The 10,480-nt window shown below is 42.7% G+C and overlaps 1 pseudogene; it reads right to left on the bottom strand.

Annotated features, from left to right (window-relative positions):
• Positions 1-203: 203 nt before the first annotated feature.
• Positions 204-7,381, bottom strand: LOC138786636 (zinc finger protein 850-like; annotated as a pseudogene).
• Positions 7,382-10,480: the final 3,099 nt, after the last annotated feature.

Below are 10,480 nucleotides of genomic sequence, written 5' to 3'. Positions count from 1 at the left end.
TTGATGAGGAGCAGTGACAACATCATAACCGTATATATCCACATGAGATTTTATTAACAATCAGTAACAAGTTTGGAGCTGCGGTATATGATATCTGTATTACCGCCAGATCTCCTATACACATGGGGAATACATAGCTGCGTATATGATATCTGTATTACCGCCAGATCTCCTATACACATGGGGAATATAGCTGTGGTATCTGGATTAGATTTGCTTTTATATAACAAACGTGTGAGTGATCATTGAGCACTTTAAATTGGCTTCTCCCTTGAGTGAATTTTTTGGTGAATAATAAGCCTAGTTTTCCGCGTATAACATTTTCCACATTCTGAACATGAAATGGCTTCTCCCCTGTGTGAGTTATTTGATGTGTCATAAGATGTGATTTATTAGTAAAACATTTTCCACATTCTGAACATGAAAATGGCTTCTCCCCTGTGTGAATTCTTTGATGTTTATAAAAATTAGCTCTTTGACTAAAACATTTCCCACATTCTGAACATGAAAATGGCTTCTCTCCTGTATGACATCTTTCATGTACAGTGAGCTGTACTTTGGCAGTAAAACATTTTCCACATTCTGAACACGAAAATGGCTTCTCTCCCGTATGGGTTCTTTCATGTACACTGAGCTGTGATTTCAAAGGAAAAGATTTTCCACATTCTGAACATGAAAATGGCTTCTCTCCCGTATGAGTTCTTTTATGTATACTGAGCCTTGATTTCAAAACAAAACATTTTCCACATTCTGAACATGAATATGGCTTCTCTCCCGTATGAGTTTTTTCATGTATAATAGCTGTGATTTTAAAGTAAAACATTTTCCACATTCTGAACATGAAAATGACTTCTCTCCTGTATGAGTTTTTTCATGTAAAGTGAGTGTTGATTTCAAAAGAAACATTTTCCACATTCTGAACATGAAAATGGCCTCTCTCCTGTATGAGTTTTTTCATGTCTAGTAAGGTGGGATTTCAAAGTAAAACATTTTCCACATTCTGAACATGAAAACAGCTTTTCCCCTGTATGAGTTTTTTCATGTACAGCGAGGCTTGATTTAAAAGCAAAACATTTTCCACATTCTGAACATGAATATGGCTTCTCTCCCGTATGAGTTCTTTCATGTACAGTGAGCGTTGATTTGCTAATAAAACATTTTCCACATTCTGAACATGAAAATGGCTTCTCTCCTGTATGAGTTTTTTCATGTACAGTGAGCCTTGATTTTAAAGCAAACATTTTTCACACTCTGAACATGAAAATGGCTTCTCTCCTGTATGAGTTTTTTCATGTCCAGTGAGAAGTGATTTTTGAGTAAAACATTTCCCACATTCTGAACATGAAAATGACTTCTCTCCAGTATGATTTCTTTCATGTAAACTGAGTTTTGATTTCTCAGTAAAACATTTTCCACATTCTGAACATGAAAATGGCTTCTCTCCTGTATGAGTTCTTTTATGAAAACTGAGCTGTGCTTTCCTAATAAACATTTTCCACATTCTGAACATGAAATGGCTTCTCTCCCGTATGAGTTCTTTCATGTAAAACGAGTTCGGATTTAAAATCAAAACATTTACCACACTCTGAACATGAAAATGGCTTCTCTCCCGTATGAGTTCTTTCATGTAAAGTAAGCTTTGATTTACAAGTAAAACATTTTCCACATTGTAAACATGAAAATGGCTTTTCCCCTGTGTGAATTCTTTGATGTTTCAAAAAATCTCCTTTTTGAGTAAAACATTTTACACATTCTGAACATGAAAATGGCTTTTCCCCTGTGTGAATTCTTTGATGATGTAAAAACCTTGATTTTTGAGTAAAACGTTTTCCACATTCTGGACATGAATATGGCTTCTCTCCCGTATGGGTTCTTTCATGTAAAGTGAGTTTTTGATTTCTCAGTAAAACATTTTCCACATTCCGAACATGAAAATGGCTTCTCTCCCGTATGGGTTCTTTTATGTAAATTGAGTGCTGATGAGTAAGCAAAGCATTTTCCACATTCTGAACATGAAATGGCTTCTCCCCCGTATGAGTTCTTTTATGTGAAGTAAGCTTTGATTTATCAGTAAAACATTTCCCACATTCTGAACATGAAAATGGCTTCTCTCCCGTATGAGTTCTTTCATGTAAACTGAGCCCTGATTTGAAAGCAAAACTTTTCCACATTCCGAACATGAAAATGGCTTCTCTCCTGTGTGAGTCATTTCATGCCTAGTGAGCCTTGATAAAAGTAAAACATTTTCCACATTCTGAACATGAAAATGACTTCTTCCCCGTATGGGTTCTTTCATGTATGGTGAGCTGTGATTTCAAAGTAGAACTTTTCCCAGATTTTGAGCATGAAAATGCTTTTTCTCTTGTGTGAGTTTTTTGATGTTGCACAAGTTGTGATTTTCGTGTAAAATATCTTTCACATTCTTGGCATGAAATCTCTTCTCCTTATTCTGATTAATCTCTGGTGGATCAGTAGCCAGGACTGTATAACAGGATGAGATGGCAGATCTTTGCTGTGAGGGGCTGGGGGTATATCTGGGGTAATAGAAGGTTCTTCATATGTATCTTGTGTATCTGACCATCTGCTGTAATATCTGGAGATATCTGATGTCCCTCTGATCTCCGGGGACACTCAGCTGCCAAGAAGAAAGATGGGTTATTATTATTTAATAACATAATGTTACATTTCTATTGATCATTGATTCATCCTGACTGTAAAACCTGGATAGATAAGAATACTAAGTGTCCTATTACACCGAGCGATTATCAGTGATTGGGGCGGATATCGCTCCTGTAATAAAGACAGTGATCAGCCAATGAGCGGCAATCGTTCCCTTGTCAGCTGATCGTGGTTTTAAACATAACACTCATCAGCCTGATGGAAGGGGTACTCGCTGTATAGAGAATAAGAAAGATGATACTTACCTTTCCCAGCTCCCCCAGTGTCATCCTGCCTTGTGTCTGTGTCCCCCGCTGTCCTGTCTTGGTCAGTGATTGGCTGAGCAGCTGTGACTGCAGAGACTGGTTCAGAAGTGTCAGCAGCAGCTGTAGTCAGTGGGGGACGCAGAGACAAGGCAGGAGGACACCGGGGGAGCCGGGAGAGGTAAGTATCATCTTTATTATCTTACCCCTTTAATCCCTTCACGACCAAGGACGTAACTGTACGTCCTTGGTCGGGTAGGGGAGTTCAGAGCGGGGCTGCGCAGCGACCCTTCTCTGAACCGACATGATCCCGGTGCTATTAATAGCCCGGAACCGCAGCCATTAGCGGGCGCAGTCCAATCGCCGGGCCCGCTAGTGAACCATTTACAGGGGCTGGCTGGCAAATTTTAGCCTGGGGGGCAGGCACACAGCACCGGCCCATGAGTAGCTGGTTAGCGGCCCATCCTTCAAGGACCACTCTGTCCCTTACATATTATTACCCTCCCTACATCAGTGCAGGGAAGGTAGATGGTAACTCGGACCTGTACTTCCTCCAGCAGCGATGTTCGGACAGTTCAGATAACATCTTCAGCCCTTCCAGTGATTTGTAAGCAGGGAATTCCTACTGCTCTCTGTGTCACTTTCCTGTATGAGGCTATGTTCAGACGCTGTATGACACTGGCCGTTCTGTGACCCGGCTGGTGTCCGATAGGATCATCCCAGCCGGTACTGCAGGATGATCTTCAGCACTGTTGAATTCGGATGCGGGCGCATCCGTGCATGCCCGCATCAGAATTCCCAGCAGCTTACATTGGAGCGTGCGGCCGGAGCCGCACGCTCCATTGTGTGAACTGACAGGGTTTTCTGCGGCTGCTATTCAATGAATGACATTCCAGTTTCTTGCGGCGCCGCTAGGGATCCCGGCCGAAGTGTATACTACAGTATATAGTAATGTGTATTACCTGCTGATGGGAGGGGCTGCTGATCCTCCAGCATCACATCCTTGTACTGATCCTTGTGTCCTTCTACATACTCCCACTCCTCCATGGAGAAATAGACCGCCAAATATACCTTAAAAGACAAGACAAGCTCACTTAGGGGTCACGTTACATGCTATCCATAGAAGTCTATGTAGATAGGAGGGGAGGATGAAGCTTCCGAGTGAGATAGATGTAAGAGACACAAACATGGCGGCCGCAGTATTATACATGTCCCAACAATGAAGCTGTAACACTCCGGGCTTATTCCCACCTTCCATGCACAGTCTGTAAATAAGGATGATGTGCTACAGCACCGAGATCAGAGTTCCCGGCATCATGTATGATTGTGATGCCGGGAGCTCCGGAACTCACTACTGTACTGACGCGCTGTATCAGACGGAAAACATGTAAATAGCTTCGGAGCTCCCAGCATCATAATGATACCTGATACTGGAGTTCCATATTCCGGTCTGTAGCACATCTTCCATGCACAGACCCTAATAACAGAATGTACTACCGCCTCCTAAGAAGGACAAGACGTGGCATATGGGAATCCATCTGTGGGGTACGGAAGGTGTTAGTGTGCTGCCGGGTTAGCTAGTAGATAGTACAGTAGCTAAGTGGGTCTAGGGTCACCTGGGCACTGGTTACATTAGCCTGGAAAGGTATAGGACAGCTTGGTACTCCACAAATCATAGAAAAAGAAAATAACCCAAGAAGCCACCTAAGCCAGAGTCCAATGCGTTAGGCAAAATACAATAGTTTACTTGAACAATATATTGCAATACAAGAATCGTACTGGAGTAGCAAACAGTTCAGTGCAACGCAGATACTACAATCTTGAAAAACCACGTAGGTGCTTGCAGTTGGTAGTAGTCAGGTGCTAAGAGAAGGGTGCTTTGCAGTAAAGTGAGTGGAGGAGAGGAGCTGCCAGAGGGCCTTGTCCAGTGTAGAAGTGTACTCTGCCAAAAAGTTAGAGTTGTGTCAGGATGACATCTTTGCGAAGCGTTATGCGCCCCTCGGCTTGTGCTGTGCGGCCGAGAAGGCGCTGAAATTCTTATGATCTCCCTGTGTTTTGTTTTGCTGTGTCTGAACACTGGTTTATCTGCTCACTTTGTTTGGTGGACACACACGACTGCACCTGCTGATTTCTGTCTGGTCATGTCACGGTTAATCTGTGTTTTTGGTTCTGCTGTGACTGACAGGTCTTCCTGCCAGCGGTCTTGTTTTGTTGTCAGGTGTCTGTGTTTGGAGATCAGGGGAATGGTCCAATTGTGTTCTGGATCAGAGCCCTGGCCTCCTATATAACTTAAGCCCCTATTCCACGGGTCGTTAAGAGGAGCAAACGATCGCTGATCGTCCGGGCAGCCCATAGGATACAGCAGCGTCTGCTGCCGACGCTCCTATTCAACGGAGCGACGGCAGCTGATCGCTGCTATATCAGTCGCTTGTTTTTCAACATGTACTGCAACGATCAGCCGACATGAAAGATGTCAGCTGATTGTTGCGTTCTATTCCACGGGACGATTATCGTTCGTAGTGGCCGATATCGCCCAAATACGAACGATATGCGTTCCGTGGAATAGGGCCTTAATTCCTTGACCTCCCTTGCTTGCCGCCTGCTCCTGACCATACTGCCTGGACTTTGACTACGCCTTTTGGATTCTGATTTTGTACTTTTGCTGCCCGATTGTTGTGACCCGGACTGTGTACTATTCTTTATTGTGCTTGTCTGTCTTGTTTTGTGTTCCACCCAGCAAGTGCAGGGACCGCCGCCCAGTTGCTCACTGCCATTTTAGGGCAGATTGCAGCAAGTAGGCAGGGACAGTGGGCTGGTTCAGCGTCAGGGCTCACTGTCTTGTCTTGTTCCTGACAAGTTGTCTATAGAAGAGAATAGAGAGGGAATACTTATACTCACAGATGACTTCTTTCTGAACTGCCTTTTGTCCCCTAGTTACGGAATACCCGTCCTAGTGGGCAGTACAAGCCCCAGGCCTTGTTATCTAGGTAAGCAGGCTCCTGAGGTTTTCAGTTGTTCTGCACTGCACAGTGGAATATGTAACTTTTCCTTAGTACCTTTGTTCCCCTGGGGTCAGTTCCTATGACTCCTAGGGTAACTGCCCTGCACATTGTAGAGAGGTTCCTGGCATGCACAAGGTAATCCCTGTTTGGCTTCTCACCTCCTGTAGCTAACTTAGCACTGCATCCCTGGTTCTGTTACTCGTAACAGAAACATGGCTCACTTAGCTGTCCCTTCACACATCCACTCTCTAGAATGATTACCACTAACTGCTCATCCCTGTTAGAGGACCTGGCCAAAGCCAGGCCCTGGCTCGGCTTCTCCAGAGACTTGTTCTGTTTGCTTCCTCTCACACTGACTACAGAATTGAGACTAACAAACTCTTCCCACCAGGAACTATGTCCTCCCTACAGCTGCAAACTAAACCCTTCTGTGATTGGTGGGCTGTGTGTGTGTGGAGAAAGAGAGAGAGTGAAGGATAGGTCAGAAAAAAAAGAGGGAAAAGCACCTGCACCTTTGAGTGGACAAGACATCATGTGATACATAACCATTGACCCTTGAGCTTGAGTTACAACAAACACAATAGTGACATCTAGTGGGAAAAACACCAACCACAGGAAATATCTCATCCAAGTTGTGTGATCCTAAGGGAATTACCTTACTCAGGTGCAATAGGATCTAGGAGCCTGTACTGGGTCACTCACATCTATCAAGGATGGATATTTTGTATATTTAGTGAAGCCATTGCAATATGGCGCTGACCTTCTAAGCACGGAGAGATGTTACATTCTGTAAAGCTTATGTAAGTAACTGGTGCTATGCAAGTAACTCTTTTTGTACCTCAGCCAATGAAGTACTGACACGAGCCTTAGTAGAAGAACACCCGCCTCCAGGATATATATATATACTGAATAAAGGAGATCCCCCTTACCATCAGTGTGCTAGTGTGGTTACTGCGCACTATACACTTATATATAACTTGTAATTCGAGCAGTCAGTCAGTATGGCAGCACTATGAGGTGCATCCTTATCAAGTCGATAGACATGCTAATAGACAAGCATTTAGTATGGAGTATGAGCGCCATGTGCAGAAATCCCGGCATGTACGCGGCTTGGCACGCTATCAGTCAGGTTATTATAATGGCCGTCTGAGGAATCTCTGATGATCTGTCCATGCAGAGCTCCTCTGTGATCCTCCTTCCATCATTCCAGGTCATCACTGATCTCCCCCATCCACTGGGACGCACAACATTATCCGCACTGACTAGAGATGAGACACGTTGTCAAAAATTCTGTTGGGCAGGGTAGGTTAGGAACCATAGGAACTGCACTAAAACAGTAAAACAATTGTTTAGCGGTTTGGTGCAGTTCAGAGTGTTCGCTCATCAATACTTACCTGTCCGCGCTCCCCCGGTGTCCTCCTCTGTGTCTCTGATGTCTTCAGCCGCCTCTGAGGTCATGGATTCTGACCCTCTCACGTGTAGTGATAAGTAACATCAGGAGACGTCACACATCACACTGTACTGACCCAGTCCCGTTTCTGAGGTTTTGTGTGGCTGGCTTTCACTCTGCTTTTTATGTCACTGAAGCCCCTCCCACATGTCACAGATTGGCGCTACGATGGGGACGGCTGGGGCGCCCCTTTCTTTTTAGCGCTTCATGCGTTATTCAGACACAGTTTTTCTTTTTTCACTCTCCTTTCAACGGTTTTACTATTAAAGTCAATGGACTTTTTAATGAAAGAACACCTTCTAAACTAGAAGAATGTACGCGGCCGTCATTGCACCGACCGCAGCCAGACAGCTAAATGACGTCTGAAATTACAACGTCATTTTAAACGGAGCTGTAAAAACGCTGTGTGAACAGAGCCTATAGGCGGATTTCATTGGCTGCTCCACTCCGGCTTCCTAGCAGCCAAACTGAGACCCTGCCGGATCCTGTACATGTAGCTGAGCTGTATATGTGTAATGTAATGTACATGTAGCTGAGCTGTATGTGTGTAATGTACATGTACTGAGCTGTATGTGTGTAATGTACATGTAGCTGAGCTGTATAGTTTGTGTAATGTACATGTAGCTGAGCTGTATGTGTAATGTACATGTAGCTGAGCTGTATTGTGTAATGTACATGTAGCTGAGCTGTATGTTGTAATGTACATGTAGCTGAGCTGTATATGTGTAATGTACATGTAGCTGAGCTGTATATGTGAATGTACATGTAGCTGAGCTGTATATGTGTAATGTACATGTAGCTGAGCTGTATGTGTGTAATGTACATGTGGCTGGAGCTGTATGTGTAATGTACATGTAGCTGAGCTGTATAGGTTAATGTACATGTAGCTGAGCTGTATAGTTGTAATGTACATGTAGCTGAGCTGTATGTGTGTAATGTACATGTAGCTGAGCTGTATGTGGTAATGTACATGTAGCTGAGCTGTATTATGTGTATGTACATGTAGCTGAGCTGTATGTGTGTAATGTACATGTAGCTGAGCTGTATGTGTGTAATGTACTGTGCTGAGCTGTATATGGTGTAATGTACATGTAGCTGAGCGGTATATGGTGTAATGGTACATGTAGCTGAGCTGGATATGTGTAATGTACATGTAGCTGAGCTGTATGTGTGTAATGTACATGTGCTGAGCTGGATATGTTGTAATGTACATGTAGCTGAGCTGTATGTGTGTAATGTACATGTAGCTGAGCTGTATGTGTGTGTAATGTACATGTAGCTGAGGCTGTAGATGTGTAATGTACATGTGCTGAGCTGTATATGTGTAATGTACATGTAGCTGAGCTGTATGTGTGTAATGTACATGTAGCTGAGCTGTATATGTGTGTAATGTACATGTAGCTGAGCTGTATAGTGTGTAATGTACATGTAGCTGAGCTGTAATGTGTGTATTTACATGTAGCTGAGCTGTATCTGTGTAATGTACATGTAGCTGAGCTGTATATGTGTGTAATGTACATGTAGCTGAGCTGTATATGTGTGTAATGTACATGTAGCTGAGCTGTATATGTGTGTAATGTACATGTAGCTGAGCTGTATATGTGTAATGTACATGTAGCTGAGCTGTATATGTATAATGTACATGTAGCTGAGCTGTATATGTGTGTAATGTACATGTAGCTGAGCTGTATGTGTAATGTACATGTAGCTGAGCTGTATGTGTGTAATGTACATGTAGCTGAGCTGTATATGTGTAATGTACATGTAGCTGAGCTGTATATGTTGTAATGTACATGTAGCTGAGCTGTATATGTGTGTAATGTACATGTAGCTGAGCTGTATATGTGTAATGTACATGTAGCTGAGCTGTATGTGTGTAATGTACATGTAGCTGAGCTGTATATGTGTAATGTACATGTAGCTGAGCTGTATATGTGTGTAATGTACATGTAACTGAGCTGTATGTGTAATGTGCATGTAGCTGAGCTGTATATGTGTAATGTACATGTAGCTGAGCTGTATATGTGTAATGTACATGTACTGAGCTGTATTATGTGTAATGTACCTGTAGCTGAGCTGTATATGTGTGTAATGTACATGTAGCTGAGCTGTATGTGTGTAATGTACATGTAGCTGAGCTGTATATATATGTGTGTAATGTACATGTAGCTGAGCTGTATGTGTAATGTGCATGTAGCTGAGCTGTATGTGTGTAATGTACATGTAGCTGAGCTGTATGTGTGTAATGTACAGTAGCTGAGCTGTATATGTGTAATGTACATGTAGCAGAGCTGTATATGTGTGTAATGTACATGTAGCTGAGCTGTATATTGTAATGTACATGTAGCTGAGCTGTACATGTAAAACGTATGAGGTATAGAGTACTTGAGAGGGTGTATGTGTGTAATGTACATGTAGCTGAGCTGTATCTTATGTAATGTACAGTAGCTGAGCTGTATGTGTGTAATGTACATGTAGCTGAGCTGTATGTGTAATGTACATGTAGCTGAGCTGATATGTGTAATGTACATGTAGCTGAGCTGTATGTGTAATGTACATGATAGCGAGCTTATATATGTGTAATGTACATTTAGCTGAGCTGTATATGTGTAATGTACTGTAGCTGAGCTGTATATGTGTAATGTACATGTAGCTGAGCTGTATAGGTAGAATGTAACTGTAGCTGAGCTGTATATATTGTAATGTACATGTAGCTGAGCTGTATATGTGTAATGTTACATGTAGCTGAGCTGTATATGTGTAATGTACATGTGCTGAGCTGTATATATGTATATGTACATGTAGCTGAGCTGTATTGTGTAATGTACGTGTAGCTGAGCTGTATATGTGTAATGTACATGTAGCTGAGCTGTATTGTGTAATGTACATGTGCTGAGCTGTATGTGTTTAATGTACATGTAGCTGAGCTGTAATGTGTGTAATGTACATGTAGCTGAGCTGTATGTGTGTAATGTACATGTAGCTGAGCTGTATATGTGTGTAAGTACATGTAGCTGAGCTGTATATGTGTGTAATGTACATGTAGCTGAGCTGTAATATGTGTGTAATGTACATGTAGCTGAGCTGTATATGTGTGTCATGTACAT

Source organism: Dendropsophus ebraccatus, chromosome 3, assembly GCF_027789765.1.
Source record: "Dendropsophus ebraccatus isolate aDenEbr1 chromosome 3, aDenEbr1.pat, whole genome shotgun sequence".
Lineage (NCBI taxonomy): Eukaryota > Metazoa > Chordata > Amphibia > Anura > Hylidae > Dendropsophus > Dendropsophus ebraccatus.
The sequence above is the reverse complement of the archived record's forward strand: the minus strand, read 5'-3'. Positions and strand labels throughout refer to the sequence as shown.